This window comes from Hevea brasiliensis, chromosome 1 (assembly GCF_030052815.1).
Source record: "Hevea brasiliensis isolate MT/VB/25A 57/8 chromosome 1, ASM3005281v1, whole genome shotgun sequence".
Classification (NCBI taxonomy): Eukaryota; Viridiplantae; Streptophyta; class Magnoliopsida; order Malpighiales; family Euphorbiaceae; genus Hevea; species Hevea brasiliensis.
The window spans coordinates 115,623,689-115,643,536 of record NC_079493.1 but is presented as its reverse complement, the minus strand read 5'-3'; the positions used below and the strand labels follow the sequence as shown (position 1 = coordinate 115,643,536).

The following is a 19,848-nucleotide window of genomic DNA, read 5'->3' as shown; positions in this document are numbered from 1 at the left end:
TTTGAAATTAAAATGAATAAGAAAGCAGGCATTTTACATTTTTAGTCAATTGTTAGAAAAAAAAAAAAAAAGCATTATATACGTCATTTTAAGTGGGCATGGGAAAAGCACCCACCAGACTCTGACCAGCCCTCAATCCGAACGGCCTCTGACAAGACTGAGGAGATCAGGAGCGAAGCTAAGTAGAATTTCGTTTTCTTAAGGATACAAGTGAAGGGCTAAACTTAATCTAAGAGAAAGTAACAGCAACAGTAAAATTTTATGCAAGAGAAACATAAGAGCTCATGGATTTCTTGATTACTTAATCTAAGAAAGTTGACAAGATTGAGTAATTTGCAAATTTATTGGGGAAAATAAATGACATTACTCAAATTTAGAGAATAGAAACCAACAATTCTGGATTTATTTCTACAAGCACTGAAGATGCTGCTGCAATATCCCATTATTGACATTTATTTAAAATCAGAATTGGCTGAAGTTCCAATTACTGTCATTTATTTTATCTAAATTTGCAAGACAAAAGTCAGATGTGAGCCTGAAACCAACACACTGCCTTCACTCCATAATGTCCTTGGCAAAGGTAAATGTGGGAGCGATATCCACAGGCACCTGAAAAATACAGGAAAAGACAAAACAATGAAGGAAACCAAAGTATAAACAAGATGAAATAATAAGTTATAATCAAATATTACAAACAGGAATCTTGAAATGTGGTAACATGTAATTGCAATTGTTTTTATCATCTTCTTCCTCTCCTTCTGTGTCTTTGCAAAATTTTATTCTTTCGGTAAAAAATTTGCTGGATTAAACTTTCTGATTAGAGCAATATTAGCCCATATACACTCAGCATAATGTGGGATTAGGACATTATATAGCTGAGCAATAAAAGTACAATTCAATCCCATACATCTCTATATAAAAAGGGGAATATATTCGTATTTCTATAGAGTATAGAAATATGCTAATAGATGGCATTATTTACTGGCAATACAGTTATCACTGGATGCACATATATGCATTCACATATATGCATTGGGAGTAAGGGAACTTCAAAGCTCATGCCTGAATGCTCTCTAATTTGTACAATGCAAGTTTTAATGGTTCCGTCATTTTACAGTATTTCTGAAGTAGCAAACTTGCAGCTTCTTTGTCACCTTTTGCCTGTATAGTTAGTATTTCCCTGCTCAGGCTTTCAACTACCCCCTCAACCTATCAAATGAAACTGAGGTTATGGCCTTGGTATTTCAGGAAGAGAAATTCATTACAGGGAAAGTTGGAGCAACTATACCTTAGCAAAATCAACAGAGAACGTCTCATCAGGGTGCAAAATAAAGGCTTCTTTCTCAAATAACCAGTTGAACTGCACAGCTTGTCCTTTTCTGACAATATTCAGTAGATATAAAATGATCAGCAAAATGGACACCAGAGGATTAAAGAAAGATGAATGGTTAGCTTACCCATGAGCTTCCTCCAAACCAAATCAAATTGAACGAAAGCACCCCGCAAGAAAAGAAACATACATAGACTTTAACAAACTTTTCGGAAGTAAATCCTGCAATCCTTAAACACACATGTATGAATAGATAGATCGATAGAGAGGAATAGAGTCCTAAATTACTAAGTAAAGCCTCACAATTTCTTATTTCCTAGATTAGAAGGACAAGCGTAATTCTAACATGATTAGACAATGCAAAAGTATTCTAAAGTCATATTAGTACTATTATTATTATTATTATTATTTTAATCAAACTTGGTTGGAAATTGAAGGATGCATTTCCAGGGTCTTCAGGGAAGATGTCAATGCATTTGCAGAACACATGGAAAACAGGTTTTCAGAACTCTCCTAAACTCTTGGAATAGCATTGAACTACTTAGAGTTAACCTAACTTTTTAATCATAATTTTGTAGCTACTCATCCTAAAAGACTACTTAATTCAACCTCTCAAATGTGTTACCAGGATGACTGTGAGTTGAGTATCGATGAGGTAGGAATGCAAATTGGTAGGTAAGGTTTTCTTTCTCCTTTTTTTTTTTTAATTTTTTTGAAACTAAATTAGTAGATATGTTATTGGGCCATATATGCTATGATTTTCATGTATAGTAAGTTACTGACCTTATTGATTAAAAACTTGAGTGCCCAAAGGCCAACTATATCAGCTTTTGCTTCTTCCAAGGCTGAGCGGAGTTCTTGCAACCTCTGTATCAAATCATACAAAGAAAAACACAGAAAATTAGAGATCATGTTGGCTTCTGATTCTTAATGCAGATAATAATTGAAAATAAAATTATGCCCATCTAAAGTTGGAAGTATTGTTCTTTTGCCTTCTCATGCTGAAATATTAAAAAGGTAACTAAGTGGAAAAAAATGCCACTAATACACTAGCCATGGAAAATGATGAAATTTTCATTGATTTTTATGTTCCACTCAGCGGAAATGTGGTGATTGCAGTTATGCTTCCAAGACAAGTTAGAATGAAAATATATGTTGTGTGAAATTTAGTTTTATCACTGAAAGGAGAGAAATGTTATGCACATGTACCATCTAAAACCCTATGAAATCCAGAAATGATAAGGTAGCATGAAGTTACGCAACTAACCTTTCTCACCATAGAATTTTGACCATTTGGAAGTGTTATAGTACGAGGACCAATACCATGGCAGCATTCATGGCAGATGGTGTGTGTAAAGAAGGATTCAAAATCTACAAGTTCCTTTGGTTCCTTAGCGATACACACATCAGCTATAGGTTGAAGAATATGCTTGAATCTGGTTAGGACAATCATGTCCAACATTTAAAAAATTTCATACTATAGAAAAAAAAAATCTGAAAAGCAACAAAACAAATAATAATAATAACAATAATAATAACTTCAAGGAAATATATTATACTTGGCCTCTGAAACATTCTTAAGCATGACCATTGAAGTTCCAAGTTCTTTAACTATTCGCTCATCATTGAGTAAATTGAAAGCAACTGTCTGAGGACCCTTCACATCCTGATGTAAAATGTAAACCTATTAGCCTCAATTTCTTAACCAGATGAAGGATTACATAAAACAGAATCGTAGGTATGAGGAATCAACAGCAAGCACTTAATCAGTGGATAATTGGAAATATTGGTGTAAGACAATGAGGTATTTATAGAAGAGGCTAAAGAGTACCCTTTCCAATGTACATGCACGGATGCACCCCCCACCACCCAAAACTAACTTGTCAAATATAGATTTAAGTTCAAATATATAATTCCTCTAACTCACCCCTGCATTATAGATAAGTTGGATGACACGAATAGGAGCAGCATTAACATCTGTTGATTTGTAAGCATTGTCCATTGGAAGATTTTGTTCCAAAACCTAAACATACAATCTTTCATCAGAACATGGGACATACAAGCTTTTGTCAGAGTGTAGGGCATATAAGTTAGAAACGTTCCTAGTGAAGGAAGAAAAAATAAGAAGAATAAAATGTGCTACAAATTTTGATGTAGATAACAGCAACAAGTACCTGCAAATTATTGCCAAAGAGTTTAAGTTGAGCTGTTGCTTCATCATCTCGGACTCCAATGAAAGTTTCAAATGTAGCCTAAGACAAAGATAATGCAGCTCATAAGCAATATCTGCCAACTAAGGACAGGAAAACACTAAAAAAAATGATTTCTACTGAACACACAGGCATGCATTTGTACATCTGCATACCATCAAAGAAATACAAGGAGGCATACATTTATATGCAAGCATGCATACACGTGGGAATGTCCATGGATGCTAATATGTAGCTAAACAAGCATCTGCATGCAACAGAGAAGGGGTGGGAGCAGGGGTCGTAAATAACGGAATCAGAATCAGTTTCGGAATTGGAAACACTGTAACGGAATCGACTGAATCAGTCTGAAATGAACTGAAGTGGCTGCTGGTTTCGTAAATTTTTTAAACTTTTAATAGACATGGTTTTAATAATGGAATTGGAAACAGTGTAACAGACTCGGCTGAATCAGTTTGAAACAGCTGATATTTAAAACCATGGGTGGGAGGGGTTAATTTTGTTAACAATGCAATGTAAATCTTGTTTTTCATGAAGCTAAAGCCTGAACTTTGGCCCATCTCCTTCAGATTTCAGTAATTTGAGATTTATTACAATCTCAAGTAGGGCTAAAGCTTGTATTATAAATATTTTAATTTTTTTTGACTCTATTTAAACAGCTGATATTTAAAACCACGGGTGGGAGGGATAATTTTGTTATTAATGCAATGGAAATCTTGGTTTTTATGAAGCTAAAGCCTGAACTTTGGCCCATCTCCTCTAGATTTCAGTAATTTGAGATTGATTACAATTTAAAATAGGGCTAAAGCTTGTAATATATTAATTTTTTTTTTTTATTATCTCAATATAAACACATGCACATACAAGCTTGGGTTATTGTCACTGGCTTTCAACTTGAGCCCATGTGAGATCAACATTAACCTCACTTACATGTGAGCCCCACGCTTTGGCTTGAGGAAACCAGGACTGGTAGCCACTAGCCAGAAGCTGGACTCTTTTGCAGATTTTTCCTGATCTATCTGGCACATTTGAGCCCCCTAAAACAAACATGTTACAGTAGAAACTTTAGAAAATATTTTAATAAGCATATATGGGAACAACAGAGATGTTATTTAAATTTAAAATTATATCTTACCACAATACTCAAGACTTAGACATTTTCAAGGGAAAAGTGCAAAAAAGTACCTCATTCCTTGACACTTATGGACTTGTGGTTCAATTTTCGATAAAATGGTACCCTGAGTGTAATCTGTTAGCACTTGAAGGACAAATGCTCTAACACCGTTAATTATGCTGACATAGTAATGTACACTCAATAAAATATTTTTTTATTATTTTTATTAAAATTATTAATTCAATTTTTTATTTTTAAATATTTATATTATTTGAGGGACCCAAGATATTTAAAAAAAAATAGAATTGTATTGCAACATCAACATAACTAATGGCATTAGAACATTTGTCATTAAAGTACTAACAAAGTAAAGCTTAGAGGACCATTTTGTCAAAAATTGAACCACAAGCCCCTGAGTATGAAGGTGCAAAACCTCAAGGTACCTTTTTATATTTTTTTTTCCCAATTTTCAATACACATATGTCAACTGCCATTGTTGAGATGACACAGACAGTCATTAAACCAAAATAGACAAATAAATAAATAGGATATAATAAAATGAAATTAGAAGGTCATGGGCAGTTCTGCATCTGCCAAGTTTTTCATGCAGAACTTCAAAAGCTGTCAACTTTTTTCAGTCTACCATCCCATATTTAAGAAAGGAACACATTTTCTTGGTCTACCATTCATTTTTTTTTTTTCAACTCAAATAAAAATACTGAACTTGTCATTAAGTTAATTAATCCCTAGACAGCAGTAAATCTATTCATTTTATCCAAAAATTATTTTCTGATTCAAATTTGATATCCCATGCAGAAATATGTTTACTTGCAATATTTATTGTTGAGTCTGAAGAGTTTGTCATTATAACTTAGAACAGTAATATGCAGGATAAATAAGTCATAAATATAACAAACTTGAAGCAATTGAAAATCAAAATTATCAGGTACTCCGCACAACATACACAATTTCATAAATGTCCCCAGTTTTTGCTATATCTGAAGTCATCAAAGCAGAATAAAATAACCATATGCTATATGTAAATGTTACCTTGTATCCAAAAAGTGCATCTTCATATGTCTCGTATGGACCTATAGTTACATCCAGCTTAGAGTCCTGCACCATAAAAAAAGATCAAATGCTCATCAAACTTTAATGGGAACGCTAAAATCTTAAGCACCTGATGGGGCAACATAAAGGTGAACCCAAAAGGTTTAATATTAAGAAAAAAAAAATCTTTCTGAACCTACTTATTATTAATTTAAAATTTTTCTTGCAAAAACTCTTTAATTTTTCATTTATTTCATTAAAGGTTAAACAAATCAAGTATAACAAAACTCCATAAAGATGCAAGCCTAATATAATACAAATTAGTGGAGGATTGTAATGCTCTCTTATTTGATAATCAAATGTTATTAAAGAATTAAAAAACATGAGGGACCCCAAGAAACATAATAAAACTCAACTCAGCTGAACAAAGCATTAATCTCAAACTTTCTGGAGTTGGCTGCAAGTTTCATTTTCCTCCATTTAGCTTTGTTTAAGACCCAAATTTCTATTACCTGTTCTGATATTAAATCCTCCTATAAAACCTCAATTTACATCATTTTGGGAACAAATAAAATAAAAGAATCAATAAAAATTGAAAATGAGAAGGAAGCACATTTACTGCAGCTTCAAACAACGGTAATACGAGCACTCTGATTTACAATATTTGTCTATCAGATAAGAATACATTTTAGTCCTCTACTACACATTGTTTCCAGTCATTTCTAGTTAAACTTTTAGACATTTCAATACGCAGAGTTTTTTGGAATTTCACAATAACAGGTACAGTTGAGAATGCAACTATGCTTGAGAAAAGGTGGCTGCACACACCAGAAATTGCAATAAAACATGTGTCAATGGCTTAATGCATTCATTTTTCATAGGAGGGACCCCAAAATTGTAGAATTGTCTTTTGGGAAGACGAAGAGTAATGTCCAGTTCCCACAGAAGGGGGCTCATATACTGAACCAACTGCTACATACAACTATGAACATCTTTAGGAACGTAAATAAGGGTACTGACCAATTCCATCCAGGCTATATCTGAGTCATAATCAGTGTTATAAAGGCGAAAGGCGACAGAGCACCTTATGGCCTTAGGCGAGAGGCAAGAGGCGAGGCGAGAGCCTTTTTGAAGCAAGGCGCTATAATCTTAAATGCCAAAATTACATATATATATATATGTGTGTGTGTGTGTGTGTGTGTGTGTGTGTGTGTGTGTGTGTGTACTTACAACAATGCCTATATAAATTAAACAATTAATTAACAAAAACAAAAAGTAAAATAATCTAATTAATAATAAATTAATAATTCCTATATAAAATGAACAACTAATTAACAAAAAAAAAAAAGTAAAACTAATTAAATTAACAAGAATAACAATTAAAAAGTAAATTAATTACAAACAAATTGACAATACTCATATTAATTAAACAATAAATTAATAAGAACAAAAAGTGAAATAATCACATTAACAATAGAATAATAATTACTATATAAAATAAACAACTAATGAGAATTAATGTCTAATTAACAAGATAAAAAGCAAAATTAATCAAATTAACAAGAATAATAAGTAAAAAGTAAATTAATTACCATAAATTAACAATACCCATATTAAACAATCAACCAATCAATAAGTAAAATAATTAATTTAACAATATCCATGTTAAATAATTAAATAATTAACAAGTAAAATAATTAATTTAACAATATCTATAAAATTTAAATAATTAATTAATAAAAATAAAAGGTAAAATAATTAAATTAATAGCAAGTAATTAACTTATTAATAAAACCAAGCACAGAGAAGGAGAAGGAAAGGAAAAAAAAAGAGAGGCAGACTGCTGTACACCGACAGCATAACAGGGTGGGAAGAACTGAAGAACCCAACCAAGAAGAAGGAGGAGAAGGAAAGGAAAAAAAAAAATTTGCAGTGCTGCTGAGTTTTTCAAAGAAAAGTGCAGGAGAGGGAGGAAGATAGGATGACAGAGGAGGAAGAAGATAGCAGAAACAGAGGAGAGAGAGAGAGAGAGAGAGAGACAGACAGACACACCTGGATTCACAGCTCTGGAGGTGGAGGCGACACTATCTTCCTTTTCTCTGTCGGCAACAGGTAAGTGTGTAGAGTTTTATATTTTTGTCTTTGAAAAAAAAAAAAAAAAAAGGGATTCTGCTCTGTTTTAAAGAGGCGACGCCTCTCGCCCGCCTGGTTTCTCGCCTCGCCGGCATGAGGCGTCGACTCTGGAGGTGCCAAGAGGGGCGACCCAGTCGAGGTGGCAGAGGGGCGCCTCGCCTCGCCTCTCGCCTCGCCTGGGCGCCTCCCACGCCTTTAAAAACACTGGTCATAATAGTCATTTGAAAGGAATGCAGCAGCTTTGCCATGCAGTAACCTCTTTAAACTACTCAGCATAAGAAAGATATAGCCAAAATCTGTGAGTGGAACAGAATCCAGCACAATGTGTAACAAATGAGCTATGAAACACAAAAGTTTAGCAAACATTATACCTGGGTGAGCTAGCCAAGTCACCAGCTTTATGCAATAGATCAGCAGCTCTTGTGATCAGAGAATTATACTCTTTAGAGTAAGGAATGCTAAATAGATCATGAACACCAATTGAATGATCTCTACCATCAACTGTATGATTTGGTATAGAAGTGTCGAAATCAAATTCGCTATGCCTTTTGATAACAGTAAAAAATCCGGTTGCATCATGTTTTTTTATTCTCTGTCAGAATGCCCTTTCACAATTCAAATTCCTATGACAAAAGAGAAACTTAATGGTCTCAATATTAGGTGAGAAAACAAGAATATAAGATATTATAAATAGTGACAGCTGCATAAAACTAATGGCATGGTCACTTGTATATGAGGTGGATCTTATTTAAAAGATTCTTTTTCAAAGCGCATGATAAACTTCCTTTACTAACCATTTTATCCATGTCTGGAGGATAAAAATTTGCACCAGGTGGTTTTAGCATGGGAAATGCTGCTTTATATTCCAGACCCTTCCATCCGCTAACAGGCTTTGTGGCTTCAGGAAGCAACTTTATAGCTGAATCTGCTGTTGTAAAAAATGGCTTATTTTCATCAAGGCAGGACCTGTTGATAGAGAATGAATTATAACTGACTGATACTTCTTTCAAAAGTTATACTGGCTGTTCATAGAAATTCACAGATGAGATGTGAAATCTGTCACCACACACAGCTAAAAGAAGACATACCATGGGCTCTTATTAATTGAATAATACATCCATTTGAGCTTATCCAATTTTGATGCACCAGCATGCTCTTTCAACCAATCCCTTAGAGCTGGATTGCTGTACCAAACCTGATAAAGGATGGATAAAGGCACCACTAGTGATTAGTACAATTGTCAATGTAGATCCATATCAGCACGAAATAGGCTCACCGTCCTTATTACTTTTTGCAATAAACTAAGTAACTGAAATTCCTGGAAAGGGAGAAAAAAAAATGTAAAGTTGGACTCAAAACAGCAAAATTCATATTTTATGAGTAATTGATACCAATCTGCTCACTTAGACAACAAGATTCCAAGGAAAATACTTAATAAGACAATTTGACAATAGAAAGTAGACATTAACTACTTCAACTTTTATCATGACTATCCAAATCAAAATTACTTTGCAAGTTAGATGACGATATTCCATTTCATAACATTTATTGCGGTTGTTATATTCTCAAGTGACTAAGGCTTTCTGGTCAGTTCCCTTCTGAAAATGGTTGTGTAACCACTTCCCATGGCATCAAGCAATCAACTAAAGGTTTTAAGGCCTAAGGTAACTTTTCATCGAGCTAATGAGGGACCCAAGTAATTTCGCATATAGGATTTCTTTCTCATTTTGTTTGTCCTACATGTTATCCCTATCACACTTTCTCCCAACACCAACCACCCCTTCTTCCCCCCAAACCACCAAAGAAAAAAAAGTTTCCATTTCCATACTATAGCCAAGTCAGGTGTCAAAGAATTTTCTGTTCAATACACATTCATTTCTTTGCTAGAGCCGAAGAAAGGCTTTGATAGTTATTTTGATCACAATATAATATGTCTTCTTAAGGGATATATGCAGAGGACTTGGGGAGATATTTGTAATATCAAGTCAACCACATGGCATGGATCAAACACAGATATATTAGAAACCTGGTCACAGACACACAAGCAACTTATAAAGATTCATATGTTTTTTAGCCTACTACTGTGTATATGTGTACCAACAAATAAATTTGCATAGAAAATAACCTGCAGGTAAAAAATTTCATCCACAACTCTTGCAGCGTTAACAAGTAAACCCAATGCCTTCGTGTCTCCATCTGATAGGCCAGTCAACTGCAATAGGATAAGAGAAAGGAATGAAATTTAATTTACGTGTACTTATATAAAGTATCCAGAAAAAGGGGAAAAAATGCATTAGAAAGAAACCTACAATACCAACAAAAATAGCATTTAGAAAAATAATATCAGTAGCATGAAAGAAACTACAAGAATAGCAATGATTACAGTTCAGTAGCATTATGGTTTTTGGAATAATAAAGGATTGAAATAGTATTAATCAACAAAATATTCAACTTCAGTCCAAAAAACCTCCACAAATCTTCTGACTAGTTACAACTTCAACATAAGAAATGCTTAGATCGATCATATACACAGAATTAAAATGTTATACACACACACACACACACACACACACACACACACACACACATATATATGATGCTTTTAGGAGCTGAGAAATAAGGGCAATATCTTATACTGACTGATTCATTTTTCTTCCTCTAATAATTTCTCCAAATAGCAATTTAATAGCGCAATGTTTCATAACCAATATTTGCCTTTGTTAAATGAAAACAAGCAGTTGATGCTTTTTAATCATTTTGCTTGCTCTAGTATTCAATGGTTTTCAAGGAATGAGATATTATCAGCATGTTTAACTGTTGATTGCAGATGCTAATTTTCCTTTTACACATCAATCACTCAATTTGCCACCACTTCTTTCAAAAAAGCAGGTACACTGGCAAACATGGTAACACTGAACATAGTCAACTCAACTGAACTAGAGAAAACAAAGTCATATCTGTTCTGACAAGGGATCCTTTCATGCTCTGTACCCAAAAGGGAATCGCTGCCCCACCAATAGAAACAGGCAGGGACAGGATTGAGCATCCCTCTCCCCCCCCCCTCCAAAAAAAAAAACCCACAAAAAAAATAATATTTTTATATAATAAATTTGAGTTATATATATAATATTATTTTTCTTTAAAGACACTATTTATTGCTCAATTTTATTAAACTTTCTTAACTACAGGCTAATAATATTTAAAATTTAATATAAAGTTATAATATTTTATGATAATATATAAAACATGTTTTTTAATTATAATAAATTAAAATTTGAAATGGTAATATTTGTACCTGCCGCACCCCAGCCCAAATACCTTGTGAGATTGGGATGGGAATTGCAAAACCCACCCTGCCCTATTGCTACTCCTATAAGTTGCCAAAGATGATGACATTCAAATCACGATATAATAGGTTGAATAATTAGTGGATGGGAAATATATCACAGTAAGAGAATGATATTCCAAATTTGATGGACATTGAAAGCTAGAAGGTAGAAAAATCAAATAGATATTGCAGCAATTAAAGTACCAGAAGAGAAAATTGACAACCTCTGCATTGAGAGAAACTGAAGCATAACGAATGAGCTGCCTTTGTAGAGCCAAGCTGCGTGCTACATTGTTCTCTTTATACCTTTGCCAAATTAGATGGAATATGTGGCATGAGCAGAAAAGAATTATCAGAAAACTAAGAACTCCATGTTTTTAAGATGTTAATAATCACCCAATATTTACCTTTGTTGAATATTAGCATAAAAAATTTCCAACAGTGTCTTTTTATGCACATAAGGAAAGATTTTTGCCATGAAGACCTAAGAAAATGCCATAATTTTCACAAAAAGGTGACACACAAAAGAGACATAAAGATTTTCACCGGTAAATTATCTTTCTGCAAGCACAAAGGTGTAGTGAGATGATTTTGTCTCTCATGAATGTTTTCGCATGCTATACATGGTGAGGATGTAACTAGATATACCAATCAATCAAAAATAAATTTGTTCCACGATCCACTTAGTTCTAAAAAGAGTTGAGGGAAAACAAAGTCAATTTCAAATGGTAGGTGTAAGGTGATTTACTCAGTTGATAAAAGATGTGAATATATTTGATCACTTTTTGGTAATATATTAGCAAATGAATTAAGTGTTGTTGTTCTTGTTTCTTTAGTACCTTCAGAGGTTCCTATACCTGTCATGTTCCTTGGATTATTTACAAGTGTTATTCAAGCAGTTATTGTATAACATACCGCTCCTTAATTATGTCAAAGAGTTGACCGTATTCTCCAGTTACATCATAGGGGACATAATCAGGATGTTCTTCAGCAAGTGAGCTTCTATAATCCCCATAGGAAATATATTTGACTGCAGATACTTCTGTTTCCTAACATAGAATAAACGTATCAACAGACATTCAAATTCTTGCACTATAAAAGCTAGAAGCATTCATATTATTATTTATTACAAATTTGAAAAATCAGGCAAAGAATAGTTGAACAGATATGCACGTCAAAGCATAAATTTTCCATTTAATCAGTAGCAAATATATTTAGCACATGACACAGATTGTTCTAAAAAATTCAGATATAAAGACCAATTTACATAGGTCAGACCTTTGAGAATGGATGAAAAAAGAAAACTTTCAAGCTACTGAATTTGGTGCCAAGTAATGCAGAAGCAATTTGTCATAAACTGGGGCTCAGCAGAAAACTGTTCATGAGCTCGCATTAAAGGATAACATCAGTTCTTAAAGTTCCTGATATCATGTTAAACCATTTGAACTAAAACTTGGACTATTACGCAGGAGACATACCATATATAGTCGCAACAAATTTTTTGCATAATCAATATGGCTTTTTTCTAATATAAAAACTAACTTCAATTTATATTTTCAGATGGATTAATATTTCAATTGATTATAATCATTAACATACTCACCTGAAGAGTAAACGCCTCTAGAGGAATTGGATCTAGAGTTGTCACGAGGTATACATCACTATATTCATTATTGATATATTTGCCATCATTTATGATGCTGCATTCAAATGTGAAATTAAATGCAATTAATATAAGGCCAAAAACAAGGACTGAATAAAGTGGTTAACAAACTAAAAAGAATTATTGGATTGTCATAAAGCATATAATTAACCAAACAACCTTTACAAGGAATCTTAATAATAATAGGCATGCAATATTGCAATTAGTTGTCCCAGCTAATAGAATTGACCATCGTTCAATGATTGATGGCATTAGGGATAAATAAAGAAACTGCAATCAAATCCCAAATATTTGCTAGACAAATATTTGACATTGATGATTTCAAAATCCAATTATGTAAGAACTAGAGATAAGACCCATAATCATAGACTTTAAACTCTGCCTCATTTTAGATCAATTTTATGCAATTAACAAAAGAAAATCAAGTAACAAAAAGAAAGGATGAAAAATTTTATATTATTTTTGTCAAATGTATGCTCTTGAACCAGACTGTGGTGCTAATAGCCAGCCCTTTAGCAGCAAACATAGTCAAAGTGAGATTTCTGGCATTGATTGTAAGACAAGACCTAGAATTTGAACTTGGATAAGGATTAGAAAAGGAAAAATTTTCCAAGAACAAATGTTTCAGAGTTCAGACTATGAAAAACCCAAGACTCCCTAGTTTCCTACTTTTCTCAATTTCAAACAAGATTACCTTGTATAAACGAAAAAAAATGTTCCAAGAAATCAATATCAGGGAACTTTAAGGCCTCTACAAATTTTACTAATCCATTCAATCTTTATTTTTTCCAACTAAAATCTACTAGTAGAACACCAGGGTTTACAATAAATTGATGGGCTTCAATGGGCTGATATCGATAGACACAGAAGGCGTAAATGCTGGGCAACAATAATAGAAAAGGACTAGCTAAGTTTATGCCACTCAGACAGTGAAAATGAAGGGGAAAATATATGAAAACCTGAAAATAAAGGATCACAGTCATTTTTCACAAAAAACAATTAATAAAAACCATTACTTAGGAAACATATGCCACTGAAGAAAGAAGAACAGGATTTGATTTACTAACCACTGTTGAAGAAAAACGAATATCAACTCAAACGCATCCTTGGGAAGGACAATTCCCAGCTCTTCATGAAGCTCCCTCCTGAACGCATGCAACACAAGTTTCATCAACAAGCATAAATAATTACAAACAAACAGTTAAATTCAACACCAAAAATAGGAAAAAATATATTTTCTCCAATTACAATCGCCAAAATTGGATCACCTGGCAGATACAAGTGAGGAATCACCAGCAGAAATATGACCAGCACTAGAGATATCCCAAAGCCCTGGCCATGAATCCTTAGAGTCAGCTCGGCGTTGGAGAAGCAGCTCTTGCGTACTCTCAGCAAAAATCAAAACGTGAACAGCTCGGTTATAATCTCCATCTCGATGAGCCTCTCCCCTACATTGCCAGTAATAGTTAGTCTACCCTGCACTTCCATTACTCTTGTAATAGTAATGGTGCCATACTTAAACAAGCATAATGACTATCGCCGACTTCGTCAAAGACAACCACAAAAATCACAACTTCCTTTCTTTTATTTTCTTTTCTTTGCTTTTCTCGTCGGCCAAACAGAATAGGATTCACAGATACCGTATGATCGATTCGAAAAAGTAGAAGAAAGACGATTCGGAAACGCTCAATTCATTCGAGTAAAAATATGTGGCAATATGTAAAGCCCACAGAGCAATAATAGAGCAAAACTACGTCGTTTAGTAAGAGGGTAAATTAGAACTTGCCTGGGCTTGGAAATGCCAGTTTTTTTACCCGTTTTAGTGAGAACGTGGAGGCGCTCTTCGGTCTCTGTCATTTGCTCCCTTGTTCTAGGCTGTTGCTTCTGCTTCTTTTGGCTTTAAGACTTGTGTCCACTTTGGTCCACGTCTGCAAATATATGAACATATAATTATATATTAAAAAAATATAAAATCAATTTTTTTCCTTCCATTATTTGGTACGATCTGATATAGTTGTTGATTCAATTATGGATGAAACATAAAATTGTATTAAAATAATAAAATAAGTTTGAATTGATAAGATTCAATTTTTATAATATCGATTTTATTTTTAATTTTAATTTTTATTAATTTAATTTTTCAATTCAATTAAAAAAATTTATACCTTTAATATTAAAAAAAAAATAACTTAACTCAACTCAACTCAACCTTTATCCCAAGAATTTGGGGTCGGTTATATGAATTCTCTTGCTTCATTCTAAAAGATTTTGGATTAAATTCTTGAAAATGTGTAATGTTTCTAGAACATGTTATACTACTCTCATCCAAGTCAGTTTAGATTTACTACTTTTTTTCTTTTTATCTTCTAACCTAATGTGCTCTACTTGTCTAACTGGAGCCTCCGTATGTGTACACTTCACATGACCAAACCACCTCAATCTCCCTTCTCTCAACTTAGCCTCAATTGACACTACTCCTACATTTTCTCTAATACTCTCATTATGGACTTTATCTAATCTACGATCACTCATCCACCTTAACATTCACATCTCCACAACTTTTATCTTAGACACATAAGACTCATTCAGTGCCCAGCACTCACTACCATATAACATGGCCAATCGTATGACTGTACGGTAAAATTTTTCTTTCAACTTATTGAGAATTTTGCGATAACATAAAACTCTCGTGGCCCTTATCCACTTCAACCATCCAGTTTTAATTCTATGACTAACATACTCCTCACATCCCCCATCTACTTGAAATATTGAGCCGAAATATTTAAAATGATTACTTTGGGGCAGTACCACTCCATCCAAAATAACTCCTTCCCTATCACCAGTTCGGCTTTCACTGAACTTACAATGCATGTATTCTATCTTCGTTCTACTTAACTTAAAACCCTTTGACTTTAGAGTACTTCTCTAAAGTTTTAACTTTTTATTGACTTCTTCTCGCGTCTCATTTATCATAACTATATCGTCTGCAACACATCATACACCAAGAGATACTCTCTTCTATATGTTTCTTCAATTCATCTAAAACTAATATAAATATTTAAAAAAATAACAATAAAAAAATATTAATAATTATAATAACGTAAATATCAATCAAATTAATTAATATAAAATGTTAGCTCTATAGTAACAATATTTAGGAAATCATAATTGTAAAATAATAATATAAATATATAGATGAATAAATTTATTGTAATTTAGTTTTAGTTGTCATTTTATTAGTATTAAGTTTTTATCAAAATTAAACAAATATCTTTTAAATTGTATTTTATTTAATTCTTGAAATTAATATTTATCTTTAATTGATTTTTTTTATATAGTTCATAGCCTTAAAAAAAGTTAAATGTTTTAGTTTTATTTGATATTTATAATTTTATAAGCATTACTAATTTTAGTTTAATTTAGCATAAAAAGTTCAGTTTAATTAAGCCTTAGGGAGCTATTAAGGCTGCTCACAAGTCAGCTAGAGCTTCTATAAGCTATGATACTTTACAAGTTTGGGATGAAGTCCATTTTTCTTATCCTCTTTTCTTCCGTTAATTTAACCCTTTTAAGTTAAGTTTTTTTTTTTTCTGATTTTATTAATATATTTTATTTAAAAGAGTTCATTTTAATTTAGTTCTAATATATTTTATTACTCTTTAAACTTTGTTTAATTTTTTTATTTGATTATAGGCATTATTAATAATATATTTCTTATTTAATAAACTATAAGAGATCAAGAAATATGTAAAATAAAATAAAAACCACAATCATAGTGCACTTAATATTGTTTCAATACGTAATTTATTATATTAAAATGAGAACATAATATATTATATTATAAAATTATTACTTTTTAATATATTAAATAATATTAAAATTTCATTAATATTTAACAGGATTATAAATTAAATATTAACGAGATTTTTTTTCCTTTCATGTAATGCTATTTTTTACTTCTTAATTTAATTTTTTTTAATTGGTTAAGAATATATATGGCATAAGGAAGGTATACATCTTTTGACAAAACAATAGCAATTTTATTAAAACACGCTAAATTTTATATTTTATACACACATTATCTCGAAAGACTAACACAAAACAGAAAATATACGAACCCTTTAATAAAATCATGACAATTTTATTAAGATATATTAAATTTTATATCCTATACACGCCGTCTACAATCGATATGAAATCTCGAAAGAATAGCTTCTTAATCTAGTCAAATCTTTAATATTAAGAAAAGAAATAAATTTTTATCTCCCTAATCTAATTACATATATTATGGCCACGTTATTAGAAAAATATATTTTTTTTCTTATTAAAAATTGCAAATTAGAAAAATATTTTTTTAAAATTGCACATTAAAATGTATTTTTTATTAAAAAAATTATTTTATAAGGAAAAGTTTTTGGTTGTAGCTTTCTAATTTAATTATTATGATATAAAAAAACTTGTTACTTAAAGCTTTCGTGTAGGTTATTATTTTCTTTTAAAGGTTTGGGCAGAATATGTTTATTCTTTCATAGTTTATTGAGAGATCTCGTTTGCATTAGATCCAGTGAAAGTAGCTATTAGAAGATTAATAATATCTGTCAAATTTGCTTCAGGGTCTCATCTTGACCGTTGTGCCCTCAAATCCACTACCGCCCAACAGTATGTCACTCTATTCAATTATCTACTATTGACCCAGAAGGCCAGTCAAAGCCCTTATTCCAAATAGAATAAGTGTTAAATTGACAGACTTTAAATGCCAAGACTCAAAACAATTTCATTGAGAAGATTGATTCACTTTAATTTAACAAAAATAATAAGAAAATAATATAAATTGATTATTAATGAAAATATGAATTCAATTAAATTAATATATAATTAAATAAATCTTTTTTTAATTTAAATTTAATTATTAAATCTAAAACTATTTAATTTGGATTTAGTTAATAACAGAAGCATCAACCATAAGTTTCCAAAATATGTCAGTATTTTCTGGTTCATTGGCTCCTAAAATCACCACATTCTAAGCAGCTAACGTGCCCTAATTAACTTTAAATTAATAGAATTTAAATTAAAATAGAACTATAATTTAGAATAAAATTAATCTAAGTGAAGATGATTAACGAAATCATATTAAACTAGACTTGTAATTCCTAGAAAGAAAAAAAACACATTCTTAGCAGGTTACGTTCTAAATTTTAACTTTATATTTACATGAATTTAAATTCAAATAAAAGAATAATTTATAATAAACTTAATCTAGATAAAGATGATTCACTAAATTGTATTTTTTAAAAAACATATTAATTGATTCATATAATTTAATGTCATTAATTATAAAATCCTTCCATTCATATCCTTAACATTTGATAAAAATATCTAATAAGAGAAAATTTATCACAATTTCTATTTTGCCTTCATAAAAAAAAAAAATCATTTCTCTCATTCTTACCCACCTCTTATTTATCCCTTTTATTTAGTCAATGAGTGCAATAATTATACCTTTTATTTATAAAATATTTACTCATAAAAATAATTAATACCACTTTCAATAAAGCATACTGTAACAGAATTTAAATTCAACTATTAAACTTTATTTTAAGATAAATATTAAATTTAATCATATAATGTTAATTTATTATAGACAAAATTTTTATTAATAATTAAGAATTCAAGAAAAATTTAGCATATTGAATGGGTTGACAGCCTTGCAGATATTGAATTTGCAACTGCGACTGCAACTGCCTGCATTCTTTGTCAAGTCATTCATCATCATCGCCATCCTTTCGGTAGATGATATATATTAGGTTTATTGGACAAAAATTCAAAATTTTATAAGTTATTTAGACTATAGTTAAAATTTTAAATTGTATATATTATGGTCGAATTTTAGTTAGTATTTACGATTATAACTAAATGATTAAATTAAATTTGGGAAAGTTGAAGATAAATTATAATATTGTCCATGAAATTTATAATAAAATAGTTAATTTATTTAAATTTTATATTTAAATATTTTTTATTTATTATTCAAAATATATTATAACATAAAATATATTTTATATTTATTTTGAATTGAAATTTTATTCTAAAAATTATTTTTATTGATTAAAATATATTTTAATATAATAAATAATTCAAAAATTACATAATAATAAAGTAATCACAAAATAATCACACCTATTTTTTTTTCTCATTGTCAATTACACAAAATAATCACATTACAATAAAACAATTATTAAAATTATAGGCCTATATATATTGTTAGTAGATTATACATATTATCTTGCTTTTTTGTGTTCTATTTTGTTTTTATTTTTAATATAAAAAAATAATATTTAATCAGGTTAAAAATATTTAAATGTAAAAATTATATTTATAAAAATTAATAAAGTAATATATTTTACCATAATTATACTTAATTATTTTATTTATTATAGTTAATTGTAAATTTGATTGAATTTATTATTAATTTTTATATATATTTAAAGGAGGGGAGACAACAAAAGGAACAAGCTCACCGAGCTAAATGAGTAATTCTTGGCCGAGCAATGCCTTTTAAATCTGATTGTGGAAGATCCCGAACCAGCGCCGGAGCATCCTCAAAAACATGGACGCCCAAATCAGCTTCAATGCCCATGTTTGCATTATTAGATCTTATCTAAATCCTCATATAAAAGGTTACATGACTTAAAAAAAGAAGAAAAAAAAAAAACCTTTACGCATTTTAATTTTAGTCGAAACTTTTTTTAATTTTTTTTTATTTTATTAAAATAATATTTTTTATTGGCTTATTTTTTATATGATAGAACATTAAAAAGTATAAATTATTTTTTTAAAAAATATTTATCACTAAATAAACAAAACCCTAGAAAAATTTGTATTTCCTGTTACAAGTAAAGGAATCAATTTTGAAATTTGACGACTACGACTTTACTCTTTATAATTTAATTATTTATAAATATTTATAATTTAATTTTTCATATAATTGAATGTCATTAATTATTAAATCCTTCCATTCAT

At 30.9% G+C, this 19,848-nt stretch overlaps 1 pseudogene; it reads right to left on the bottom strand.

The window, feature by feature from the left end:
- Nucleotides 1-324: 324 nt before the first annotated feature.
- On the bottom strand, nt 325-19,465 carry LOC110652502 (nudix hydrolase 3-like; annotated as a pseudogene).
- Nucleotides 19,466-19,848: the final 383 nt, after the last annotated feature.